The 12,705-nt window shown below is 34.1% G+C and overlaps 1 non-coding gene across 1 annotated transcript; it reads left to right on the top strand.

The window, feature by feature from the left end:
• Positions 1–592: 592 nt before the first annotated feature.
• Positions 593–699, top strand: LOC121231100 (small nucleolar RNA R71). Its single transcript, XR_005929168.1, has one exon. It is a non-coding gene; the product is annotated as a small nucleolar RNA R71 (small nucleolar RNA).
• Positions 700–12,705: the final 12,006 nt, after the last annotated feature.

Below are 12,705 nucleotides of genomic sequence, written 5' to 3'. Positions count from 1 at the left end.
CTCAGTGTTCTGGAAACGAGTTTCTGACACCGATATAAACTTTGAGAGCATCTCTTCAAGGTTCGGCTTCTTTTCCTGTTGGTAGGGTGGTTGTTGGTAGCCTAGAGGTGGTCTCTGATTTCCTTGGCCTCCCCATGAGAAATTTGGGTGGTTCCTCCAACCTGCATTGTAAGTGTTACTATATGGATTGTTTTGAGATCGATGATTAGTACCCATGTAATTTAACTGCTCGTTATCCATGTCGTGGCCATAAGGTTGGTATTTCGAATGGCTTGTTCCACCTCCACTTGCTTCGCACTGCATTACTGGGTGAACATGTGAAGAAATAAGAAAACCATCAATTTTCTTATTCAAGAGTTCTACCTAATTAGAGAGCATGGTGACCGAGTCGACGTTATAAACACCGGTTGTTTTTGTTGGTTTTGCCCTCATGACTTGCCACTGATAGTTATTCAGTGACATCTCTTCTATAAACTCATAAGCATCTTTAGGTGTTTTATTATTGATGGTTCCACCAGTAGTTGCGTCAACCATTTGCCGAGTCGAAGGATTCAGGCCATTATGGAACGTTTGAACCTGAAGCCAAAGCGGTAACCCATGGTGAGGGAACCTTCTCAGTAAGTCCTTGTATCTCTCCCATGCATCGTAAAGAGTTTCTAAGTCCATCTGCACAAACGAAGAGATATCATTACATAATTTGGTTGTTTTAGCCCGCGGGAAATATTTTAATAGAAATTTTTCGGTTATTTATTCCCGAGTAATGATTGACCCTCGTGGTAATGAGTTCAACCACTGTTTAGCTTTGTTCCTCAATGAAAAAGGGAATAACCGAAGACGAATGGCATCATCAGAAACACCATTAATTTTAAATGTATCGCATAGTTCCAAAAAGTTTGCTAAGTGAGCGTTGGGATCCTTATCCTGCAAACCATCAAACTGAACAAATTGATGTATCATTTGAATAGTGTTAGGTTTTAGTTCAAAAGTATTTGCAGCTACAGCAGGTCTAACTATGCTCGATTCAGTTCCTGTTAAAGAAGGTTTAGCATAATTATATATAGTGCATGGAGCAGGATTTTGATTAACCGCAATTACAGGAGGTAGCTGATTGTCTTGGTTTTCAGCCATCTCTTCGGTTGGGGGTTGAGTATTGTCCTTTTGCTCATTCTCTGTGTATCTTAAGCCTCGCCTTATTTCTCTTTGGTTTCTGCGAACTGTGCAATCAATTTCTTCGTTAAAAAGTAGTGGTCCTAACGGGTTTCTTCTAGTCATAAACTATAAAAACTTGCCAAGAGAAAGAAAAAGTAAATTAATAAATAATAATAATAATAAATTAAATTAAATTGCAAGAAAAATAAATGGCTAAAGTAATAAAATTGAGCATTCCTATTATCTTAGCTCCCTGGCAACGGCGCCAAAAACTTGATCGCGTGATTTCATGATAGGTTTTAAATATTTATAATTAATCGTTCTTGAAACTAACTATTAGTGCGATGTAGGCAAGTGTACCTATCGAACAGTAGTATAGTTTTAGCAAGACCAGATTGTCGAACCCAAAGGAACTAAAAGTACTAGTAATGACTGTCTTTTTATTATCTAGCCTAAGAATAAGGTGGTTTTGTTTTACTAACTAATTAACCAATCTAAGAATTCATAGAGAATGGAATTGGGGGATTACTTTTGGAAAACGGTTGAATTAAGACAATACCTAAGGAAAAAACCACCTAGAAATCAGACGATTTATTCATTTAACTTGTTCCATAGAAATCCTTAAGTTATGTTATTATCCCTATTCAAGACTAATAACGTCTAATCCCTAGATTGAATAATTGAGACTTTTCTCTAATTAACACCCTAGGGTTGCATTAACTCGAACTATAGATCCCCTTATTAGGTTTTACCCTAATCTGGAAAAATCTTATCACCCTATGTATAGGCGCGCAAACAACTCCGCTTAATTATGACAAATGTACTCTTAGGCAGGTCTATTCCTCCTCTGAATAAGATCTTATCTTGAATCAGTATCTTGGGATATCAAAACAAGAATTAAGAACACATAATTAAGAATAAGTTAAATATTTATCATACAATTCAGAAAATAATAACAAGATTCGTCTTAGGTTTCATTCCCCTTAGGTATTTAGGGATTTAGTTCATAACTAAAAAAGAAAACATCTCAGAAGAATAACGAATACAAAACATAAAGAAAACCCAAAACTCCTAAGGGAAGTTGAGGGGAGATCTTTAGTCTTGATGATGAAACCGGCTTCTGAGATAGATTAATCGACTTCCTTCGAGTAATTCCTTCCTTCCTCTCTGTGCCTCCTTTTACTTTCCTCCTCTAGGGTGTATTTATAGGCTTTAGAATGCCTAGAAGCCCTCAAAATTGGCCTTTTTCGAATTGGACTAAACTTGGGCTCGGCAGGGACATGCCCGTGTGAGTCGTGCTTCGAATCTGCCAAATTGACACAGCCGTGTGGTCTGCCCATGTGAGCAGGTCCAGGCCACGTTGAATTCGTACTTTGGCCCATTTTTTTTTGTTTTTGGCCCGTTTCTCGTTCGTATCGCTCTCCTATACTCTCTTAAGTATAAAACATGAAATTAAATCATTAGGAGCATCAAATTCACCGATTCTAATGGGAAATCATCCATAAAATGCGTTAAACATGAGGTAAAAATATATATAAATTATGATTTATCAAGCAACACCTTACTCATTGGTTTATGGGATGGAGACAGTTTTGTCTATTGAAGTCGAAATTCCTTCTCTTCGGGTTTTATCAGAGTTAAAGCTTGACGAAGTAGAATGGATTCAGTCCCGGTATGATCTGCTGAATTTGATTGAAGAGAAAAGGTTAAAGGCTATCCGTTATGGTCAAATGTACCAGAAGCGAATGATGCGAGCTTACAACAAAAAGGTTCGCCCCAAAGTATTCCATGTGGGGGATTTGGTATTAAAACAGATCCTCCCTATGCAAAAAGATTTCAGGGGGAAATGGATGCCAAACTGGAAAGGTCCTTATGTGGTAAAGAAGGCTTTCTCTAGAGAAGCGCTGATATTAACGGAGATGGACAGTAGGAGTCTGCCCAACCTAGTAAATTCAGATTCAGTCAAGAAGTACTTCGCTTAAAAGGTGAAAACCCACAAAGGGCGTCCAAAAAAAAGGGAGTGGCCAAGGTGAAAACCCACAAAGGGCGCTTTGAGACCAAAAGGGTTTTGAATTGAAAACCCTAGAAGGGCGATTCAAATTTTGACCAAAGATGGGACAGGTGGTAGTCTTATGCTGGAATTAATGAAGAGGAAGTACGCTACGTCTTAGAGCATTGACAAAGTACACTAGTTCTCCTAGACATATGATAAGCTCGAAGTGGTCATTGTAGATCTCGTGCGGAGGAGCTCAGGCTGCGATATCGGGGGCACTCATTTTTGTTCCCTTTTACCTCTTTTTTGTACTCTGGCAATATTTGCTTCCTTTGATTAATCCATTCTTCTTGAATCTTGTTCATAATAAATTTCAATTTTTTCTATTTATCTTTTATTCAAGCGCTCGTATTGAAATAACGATTAATGAACTAATAATACTTTTACAAAAGAGGTTTTGCATATTACTTTGGAAGTTTCTAAATGGTACAAGAGCCTAAAACAGGACTATTGTTTAGAACTTACCCAACTTAAGGGTTGGAATTATTTGTGTTCAAATTGAGATTATCTCTTCAGATTTTTAGTCAAAGATATCGATTGAATAAGAAAACAGGATATCGTGTCAATAACAGAAATGAGCAATGTCAACCAAAGCATAGGAGGGGATCATGATATTTCTCATTAATGCAAATGTCGGGCGAACACATCTGGTCATGATGCCTAGGGAGCAGTGTAATGGACAGAGTTGATGAAGGTTTCTAAGTGACAGGAGGGGTTTGCATATGGTAGAAACCTTAGGGTTTAGAAGTATAGTGAAATAGACCCTAAAGTTGCAATGGGGCAAACCAATTGAGCAAAATGGGTTGTTTCTACAGGTTTTGTTAGGAAGTGCTAGCCGAGCAGGAAGGCATCATAATACTACAGTGATACTCTGGTGAATAATGAACAATGACATCCCAAGTTTTAAAAAAGGAATCATTTTCATGACATTTCTACGTTCATATCATTCATAACACATTTGGTTAGGAGCATTTGATTCATTTTGGTCATAGCATTCTAATCATTTGGCATAAACATAGACATATGCAACCGAGTCTACAAGGCATGTTCCCCAGAGGACAGTGTAGCGACATCGGTGAAAATTATAGATCTTATCTCCCTAAGCAGTAGTGGAACAGATTGGAAATGGCGAGTCTTATCTCCATGTATCGACTATGGAGCAGATTTTAGCCACCAGCCTTATCTCTTCGAGGTAGCAAGAGAGCAGGTTAAAGATACAAGTCTTATCTTCCTAAGATAGCAAGGAAGCAGACTGAAAATTACAGATCTTATCTTTTTAAGCAGTAGTGGAGAAGATCAGAAATAGCGGGTCTTATCTCCATGTATCGGCTATGGAACAGATTTTAGCCACCAGCTTTATCTCTCCGAGGTAGCAAGAGAGCAGGTTGAAGATACAAGTCTTATCTTCCTAAGGTAGAAAGGAAGTAGACTGAAAATTACAGATCTTATCTCCCTAAGTAGTAGTGGAGTAGATCAAAAATGGCGAGTCTTATCTCTATGTATCGGCTATGGAGCAAATTTTAGCCACCAGCCTTATCTCTCCAAGGTAGCAAGAGAGCAGGTTGAAGATACAAGTCTTATCTTCCTGAGGTAGCAAGGAAGCAGACTGAAAATTACAGATCTTATCTCCTTAAGCAGTAGTGTGGCATATTGAAAATGGTGAGTCTTATCTTCATGTATCGGTTATGGAGCAGATTTTAGCCACCAGGCTTATTTCTCTGAGGTAGCAAGAGAGCAGGTTGAAGATACAAGTCTTATCTTCCTGAGGTAGCAAGGAAGCAGACTGAAAATTACAGATCTTATCTCCCTAAGCAGTGGTGGAGCAGATTGAAAATGGCGAGTCTTATCTCCATGTATCGGCTATGGAGCAAATTTTAGCCACTAATCTTATCTCTATGAAGTAGCAAGAGAGCAGGTTGAAGATACAAGTCTTATCTTCCTGAGCTAGCAATGAAGCAGACTGAAAATTACAGATCTTATCTCCCTAAGCAGTGGTGGAGCAGATCGAAAATGGTGAGTCTTATCTCCATGTATCGGCTATGGAGCAGATTTTAGCCACCAGCCTTATCTTTCTGAGGTAGCAAGAGAGTAGGTTGAAGATACAAGTCTTATCTTCCTGAGGTAGCAAGGAAGCAGACTAAAAATTACAGATCTTATCTCCCTAAACAATAGTGGAGCAGATAAAAAATGGCGAGTCTTATCTCCTGTATCGGTTATGGAGCAGATTTTAGCCACCATCCTTATCTCTCTGAGGTAGCAAGAGAATACAAGTCTTATCTTCCTGAGGTAGCAAGGAAGCAAACTAAAAATTACAGATCTTATCTTCCTAAGCAGTAGTGGAGCAGATAAAAAATGGCGAGTCTTATCTCTATGTATCAGTTATGGAGCAAATTTTAGCCACCAGCCTTATCTATCTGAGGTAGCAGGAGAGCAGGTTAAAGATACAAGTCTTACCTTCCTGAGGTAGCAAGGAAGCAGACTGAAAATTACAAATCTTATCTCCCTAAGCAGTAGTGAAGCAGATCGAAGATGGCGAGTCTTATCTCCACGTATCGGCAATGGAGCAGATTTTTGCCATCAGCCTTGTCCCTCTGAGGTAGCAAGAAAGCAGGTTGAAGATACAAGTCTTATCTTCCTGAGGTAGCAAGGAAGCAGACTGAAAATTACAGATCTTATCTTCACGTATCGGCAATAGGAGCAGATTTTAGCTATCAACCTTTTCTCCCTGAAGTTGCAGTGGAGCAAGTTGAAGTCACAAACATTACCTTCCTGAAGTTGCTGTAAGACTACTTGAAGAAGAGGTGCACCAAAGAAGTCGAGATTCAGCAAGACCGGGCAAAATCAATCCTTTTAAAGTCTTTGCTCCATTCTCGTTACACAACAATTAGCAAAGAGGGGCAGCTGTAGTAGGCCCATTTCGCCCGGGCCTGTACTAGAACCAAACCAGAAATAAAACAAAAATATTAAAATGTCCATTTTACAACCCAAATCTTAAGACCCAAACTACAAGGCCCAAATGGCCCAAAACTCAAACAGGTTTCAGCAACAACCCTAGGAGCCACCGTTAGAGCTCACGCCACGCCCCATGCCTCCCTCGCCTGCCAAACGCCACCACCTCGCAACGTGCGCCGCTCCATCACGCCACTTCAGTGGCGTGCTCGCCCACGCACCTGCAAACATGTAGAAAATCGGTTGTAAAAGGGTTATAAAAGCCTTTGAAAATTAATTGTAACAGGAGGTTTTTTTTTTACGAATGCAATAAGAAAGAAAATACGTATACAGGTTAAAAAATAGCAGGCAGTCCAAAATCAGTTCCTAAAAGGTGATTTGAATTTTTTTCGAGTTTTCGATTTTTTTTTCCTTTCTTTGTTCCTACACATAGATCTTTCACATAAATGTGTAAAAGAGGGAGGGACTTACCTTGATAAGAGCCTTCAAATCCTTGTTTGCTTCTTTGAAATTGAAGTTTGGATTGGGATTAGGAGGATACGACTCCAAATAGAGTCGGATTTGACGTTCTCTGCTGCTTATGGTGATGAAACAATAGAAAGGGGGCTAGGGTTTTACTTAAGAAAAATGGTAGAACGCCATTTAATGATTTTTGGGTTTTTTTTTAAATGGCAAACAAAACGGTGCCGCTTCGGAAGGGGAATCTGGGCTTTTTCTCTCAAAGTGGGTAATTTATGCGTTTGGTCCTTCCCCTTCGCACTGCCTTTAAATTTGGCCCTGTTTGAATTTTATTTGTTTTTAAAAAATTTCCCTTGGATTTTGCACGAAAACTCAATGTGGTCCTCACTTGGATGCTGCGTTTTGGAGCCTGGGATAATTTCGTTTTTAATCCCCATTGATTCGGCCGCATTGTATTTTAGTCCTAAATTAGCTTCTAACGATTCATTTATTTATGGATTATTTTTTTGATTTTGTTTTTATTTCAATTGAGTCCGTTTCTTTTTAATTCCATTTTTTTTGAAATTGTTTTTATTATTTATTTTAAATTATTATCCACTTTTTATTCGGTACTTTAAATTATTTTATATTACTCGTATTCTTTTTATTTTCTTTCGTATATTTTTGAAATATTATGTCAATATAACTTACTTATTTTACAGTTCCCTTTTATGTACATTCTTTATTTAAAGCTTTATATCATGGCTATTTTAAAAAAAATTACATTGTTATATATGTATATATAATTTATATTTAGTTGTTTTTATCTTACGTATATTATTTTTGGTATGTTGATGTATATATTGTTTTGTATATTACTACTTTAAATTTCTTCTTACATAATACTTATCTTAAAATTCACTTATATATTATTATTTTACATATTATTTATTCTTTTTATTTACGATTCATTTCAAACTTGTACGTCTACATATTTCAATTTCTTTTTTATATACATATAATTTATTATTTTTGTATATGGTTGATTTTAGATTTCCCTTTTTAGTTTTTTTTTTCATATTATTTATTTTATATTTATTTACCATTATTTAAAAACGTGTTACATTTTATTTATGTTAATTTGTTTCATATTTCTTCTAAAATGGTTTTTCATTAGTCTTTGAATATTAATATTAGTATTTGCATAAGACAACATGTTACGTGGTTATTACTATTAGGTGTCTTGTAATTCTTCTTTGTATTTATTTATTATTTGTGATTCATTATTATAACATTTTGTTTATGAATTCTTATTTAGTGTTGTACATTATTATTCCATCACATTTTACTTGCTTAGAAGGTCGTGTTTTAATATCGTTTAAGATTTAAAATCATTTTATTCCAAAGTTTTCAAAATAAGGCAATACTCAATATTTGGCATCTTCGAGAAGATTAAGCCCTAACTTACTGGTTTCGATTTTCCTCGTCGAATCTAAGTAATCGAGTACCCTTTCTTAAATCAAAACAAATGGGTTTCAAATAAAAGCTTATTCTCGGGAATTCGAGATGTTGTATCCTAACTTACTGGATGTGACATTTTATTTCTTCGAGATAAGAGGGTCTTAGCATTCCATTTAATTTATTCAAGTGTTCTTTTTTATTTTTTCAAAAAAATAAAAGGATCGCATTCTAAAATCTTTTCAAACATTCGACGTTAGCACAATAATTAATCAATTCGGTACCAATTTTGGGCGTTATGAGGGAGCTAACCCTTCCTCGTGCGTAACCGACTCCCGAACTTTTATTCTCGTATTTAGTAGATCAAAATCATCGTTTTAGTAAATCAAAATGTTTTATTAAAATGATCAAATCAAGGTGATCCGATCACACCTTAGAAAAGATCGGTGGCGACTCCATTTTTTGTTTTTAAGTCGACTCCCGTTTTTCAAATTTAAAATGGTTTTGACAATAGGCATATTGACTAATTTGGCTCTCCAACAACTTGCATTGTTTATCACCCCAAAATAGATGAAAAATTTAACATCTATTAACTTTGCAGGCGTAGCATCCATGTGGAAGTCCACGTGTAAGCCATGTTAGTAATTAATTAATTTTAAAAAATATTTTTATAATTTTTATAATTTTTATATTTAAAAAAATAATTAATTGCTAACGTGGCAATCACGTTTACGTCACGTTAGCAAGGTTAACAAATGTTAAAATTTCAATCTATTTTGGGGTGATTTGACAAAGAAGGTAAATTTAAGGGCTAAAAGAGGTAAAAAATTAAATCAAAGGCTAAAATGATTTTTTTTTAAGTTGGAGGCTAAATAAGTCATTATGTCAAAAAATAAGTTACTTTTCATTTGCACACTAACCATCATTTACACTACAATAACTACTAAATTTTATAAAATATTTATTTGATCCATAAAGTTATTTGTTGTACTCATCCACCGTAGACCTCCCCAAAGCTTGCACTCTCTTTATCCATCATCGTTGACAAGAGAGTGTTTTGAGATGTAAACTAAGGTGGCAAAATGGGTTGAGAAGGCAAGTGACAATCGATGATATATAAAATTCTAAACATTTTTTTATATTTTTATATTTTATATAATTTTATTCTTTTTATAATTCTATTTTATTTTTGAATAATTTGTAATAATATTTTTTTTTGTAATTTTCTATATTTTTATAATTTTTTACACTTTTCTATATTTTAAAAAATTCACTTTTTACAATTTTTTATTTTAAATAATTTTTAATATTTTCTACATTTTAAAAAACTTATTTATAATAATTTATTTATAATTTTCTATATTATTATATTTTTTTGCACTTGATTTTTTATTATAATTTTTTAGTATTTTTTAAAAGACTATTATAAATTTATGATTTTATACAATTTTTTAAAAATTTGTGTAATTTTTATGATATATTTTAAATATAAAATACCAATTTTTGCCACATGGCATAATCTCGACGTGTCATGTGGTGAAAACACCAAAAAAATAGTTATGGTTACTTTGTAATGGTTCACTATAAACTTTAACGATCAAAAGCCTTAATTGATTTTATCTTGCTGATGCTAAAGTCAACTAATGAACGCCATGGTGATTCGGGAACGCTAGAGGAGGAAAGAATGATGAAAAAAAGTCAAAAATAGAGATGATAGAACCCTCAATGAGGAGAGTACTAGCATGTTAAGGCTTGTTGTTTCTAAGGCTTCGTTCTACGACACTGTAATAAATGGTTCATGGGTTTACAACAATTCCTCTTGTAACACCCCTATTCCGTAACCGTCGCCGGAATAGGACAAGGCGTTACCGAAAATTAGAAAACAGATCTTAACAGTAAAATTTTGAACATTCTCTTGAAATAAAGATTATTTATTTAAATAAATGCTAGACACAACCAGAGATCGAATTTCAAACTTATAAAGTTAAACATCCAAAAGATGCCATATTCGCATGGCTTAAATACGTTAACCAAAATATCCTTCCACTATTAGTCTATTCTATACATGCCTTAAACCTTAATGATATACAAACTTTATCTACTCACATGATAACTCGATAGTGTGATGAAATCTCCTCGACTTCCAACCCAAGCAATTTCTCTGAAGCCCTATAGACATAAGAAAAACACACAGAGTAAGCTTTGAAAACTTAGTAAGCCTTAAGCAAATAAATCATTTCAATGATTATGGAAATTTCATATCACTAATCCGAATTGAAAAATAATAATCTCAATTACATATACATTCATAGTACTCTTAAGTTCATATAACCTTATTAAGCAACTTCACTTATTTATATTTACAAATAACTTATGAATATGATTTTAAATTCGTGTGATAACTGTCAATTCATTCGTATGAACAAAACTTGCACATATCCATTACATACCAACCAAAACATGTCATATTTTTCCATGTTTGATTCATGGAACCACAAGGTCACATGTCAAGCACATATAGCATATATTTATCTGTTATTTATTACGTCTCATTTTCACATGGACTACATACATCTGACCAAGTTTATTCAATGTTCACAACATAATCACATAATCACTACAAGCTGTCTTTCTGAGCAACAGCCACTAAATTATTTATAACTGGAGCTACAAAACTCCAAATCATGTGCCGTTAATTTTTCCTGAAAATAGACTCATATATCTTATATCCCTAAAATTTTAAGAATTTTTGGTTTGACCAATCAATACCAGATTTTTCTTAAATTTTCCCCTGTTTCACTGTTTGACTAATCTGACCATTCTTCACTATAAATTAGATTTCTCATTGTACAGAATTCAAAATATGTTCTCATTTATTTCATTTGAAACTAGATCATTAAGGAGTCTAAGAATATAAATTTTATCTTATAATCATCATTGTACAATTTAAAATGATTTTCTGAAAACAGAACAGGGGATTTCGAAATCATTTTGACTCTATCTCATGCCACTTCAAATATCTCATTATCTACAATTCTTTTGCTTACACGGTTTCTTTTATAAGAAACTAGACTCATTAAGATTTAATTACATAATTTATTCATCTTCTAATTCAATTTCCACAATTTACGGTTATTTTCCAAAATCACGCTACTATTGTTGTCCTAAGCAGATTTATTACAAATTTGCTCTTTCACACATTCCTTGCATTCAAATTATTTAAACATGTATATCATGTCATTCAAGATCGAACTCATATAACATAGGCATTAAAAATGCTTCACTATCAACTTTAGTTCAATTGAAACGAATAAAATACAATATCATATTCACATTTAATTTTCCATGATCGTAATCACCTAAAAATAAAATCATATACTTCCACAAACCTTTCCACAAGGACCAAGTGTTTATATTTGAATATAAACATAGAATCACTTCACATAACTTCACACATTTACCGAATGTATCACGATCATATTTATAATCATAGCACTTATTCACAGATGCATCACTTTATACATTTATAATTTAATTCAAATCAAAATCGCATACGAGTACATGATACATACCTGGCCAACTTAATATGTAATACACTTTCAATTTGTCATCTTAGTGTAGGATCTTGTAATTGTATACTTTTATCAAATTCATCGGCACTTGGCTTGCTAGGTATAAAACCCGAAATTATATTACCAGCACGAAGCCTGCGGGACTTTAGCCCGGATACATTTCAGCACGAAGCCTGCGGGACTTTAGCCCGGATACATTTCTAGCACAAACCCTGCGGGACTTTAGCCCGGATACATTTGCAGTGTCTTGAATATTTATTCACATGTTAACACATTTCACATAACATATCACATTAGTAATTCAATTGCTTCATTTGAATATAAGCACAAAATGTACACCTACCCTTTAACTTTCGGTTCAATAATCATACACAAAGAACACATAATCTTTTCACTATCCCAGTTTCACTTTTAATAACCATTCGGCTATATGCCATATTCACAAATTATTTCACACACAACCTCGATCAAGTAGGAACAATAGTCACAATTCATCTATTATACAAATAACCCATTCCTTGACTTTGTTTCATAATAGCTATTCGGTCATCACATATATACCATTTGATTCACATTCGACTTTATACAAACAAGTACAATAAAATTGTATACACATATTACACACTTTCACATCATTACTTAATAGTCATTCGGCCACATTATATACATAAATCATCCATTTCATATTCGGCATTATAGCCTAAATTCAATATACTTATTGCAAATCGAACTTGTAAAGGTCAAATAATTACTTACCATATTATATAAAATCTTAAGCGCGCAGCAAATCAAATTTAATTACTTAAGGACTTACCTTGAATGTCATTGCACAATTACGGATTGATTAATCAACTACTTTTTCTTTCCCCCTTTCCGAATTTAGCTCCTTTTTCTCTTGAGCTTAATTCAAACAAGCAAATAAACATTTATTCACCTTAATCCATCTCATGATCGAATGCCTTTAAGCTTAATAATAAAAATCCTTTAACAAAGTAACACTCAACCAAAACAAATTCGATTATACAACTATATAATTTAAAGCATCAATTATGCTTAACTAAACGTTAAGCTATAATCAGAATCACT

The sequence above is a fragment of the Gossypium hirsutum genome, chromosome A06 (assembly GCF_007990345.1).
Source record: "Gossypium hirsutum isolate 1008001.06 chromosome A06, Gossypium_hirsutum_v2.1, whole genome shotgun sequence".
Taxonomy (NCBI): Eukaryota; Viridiplantae; Streptophyta; class Magnoliopsida; order Malvales; family Malvaceae; genus Gossypium; species Gossypium hirsutum.
Note: the sequence above shows the minus strand (reverse complement) of the source record. Positions and strands in the feature narration are given on the sequence as shown.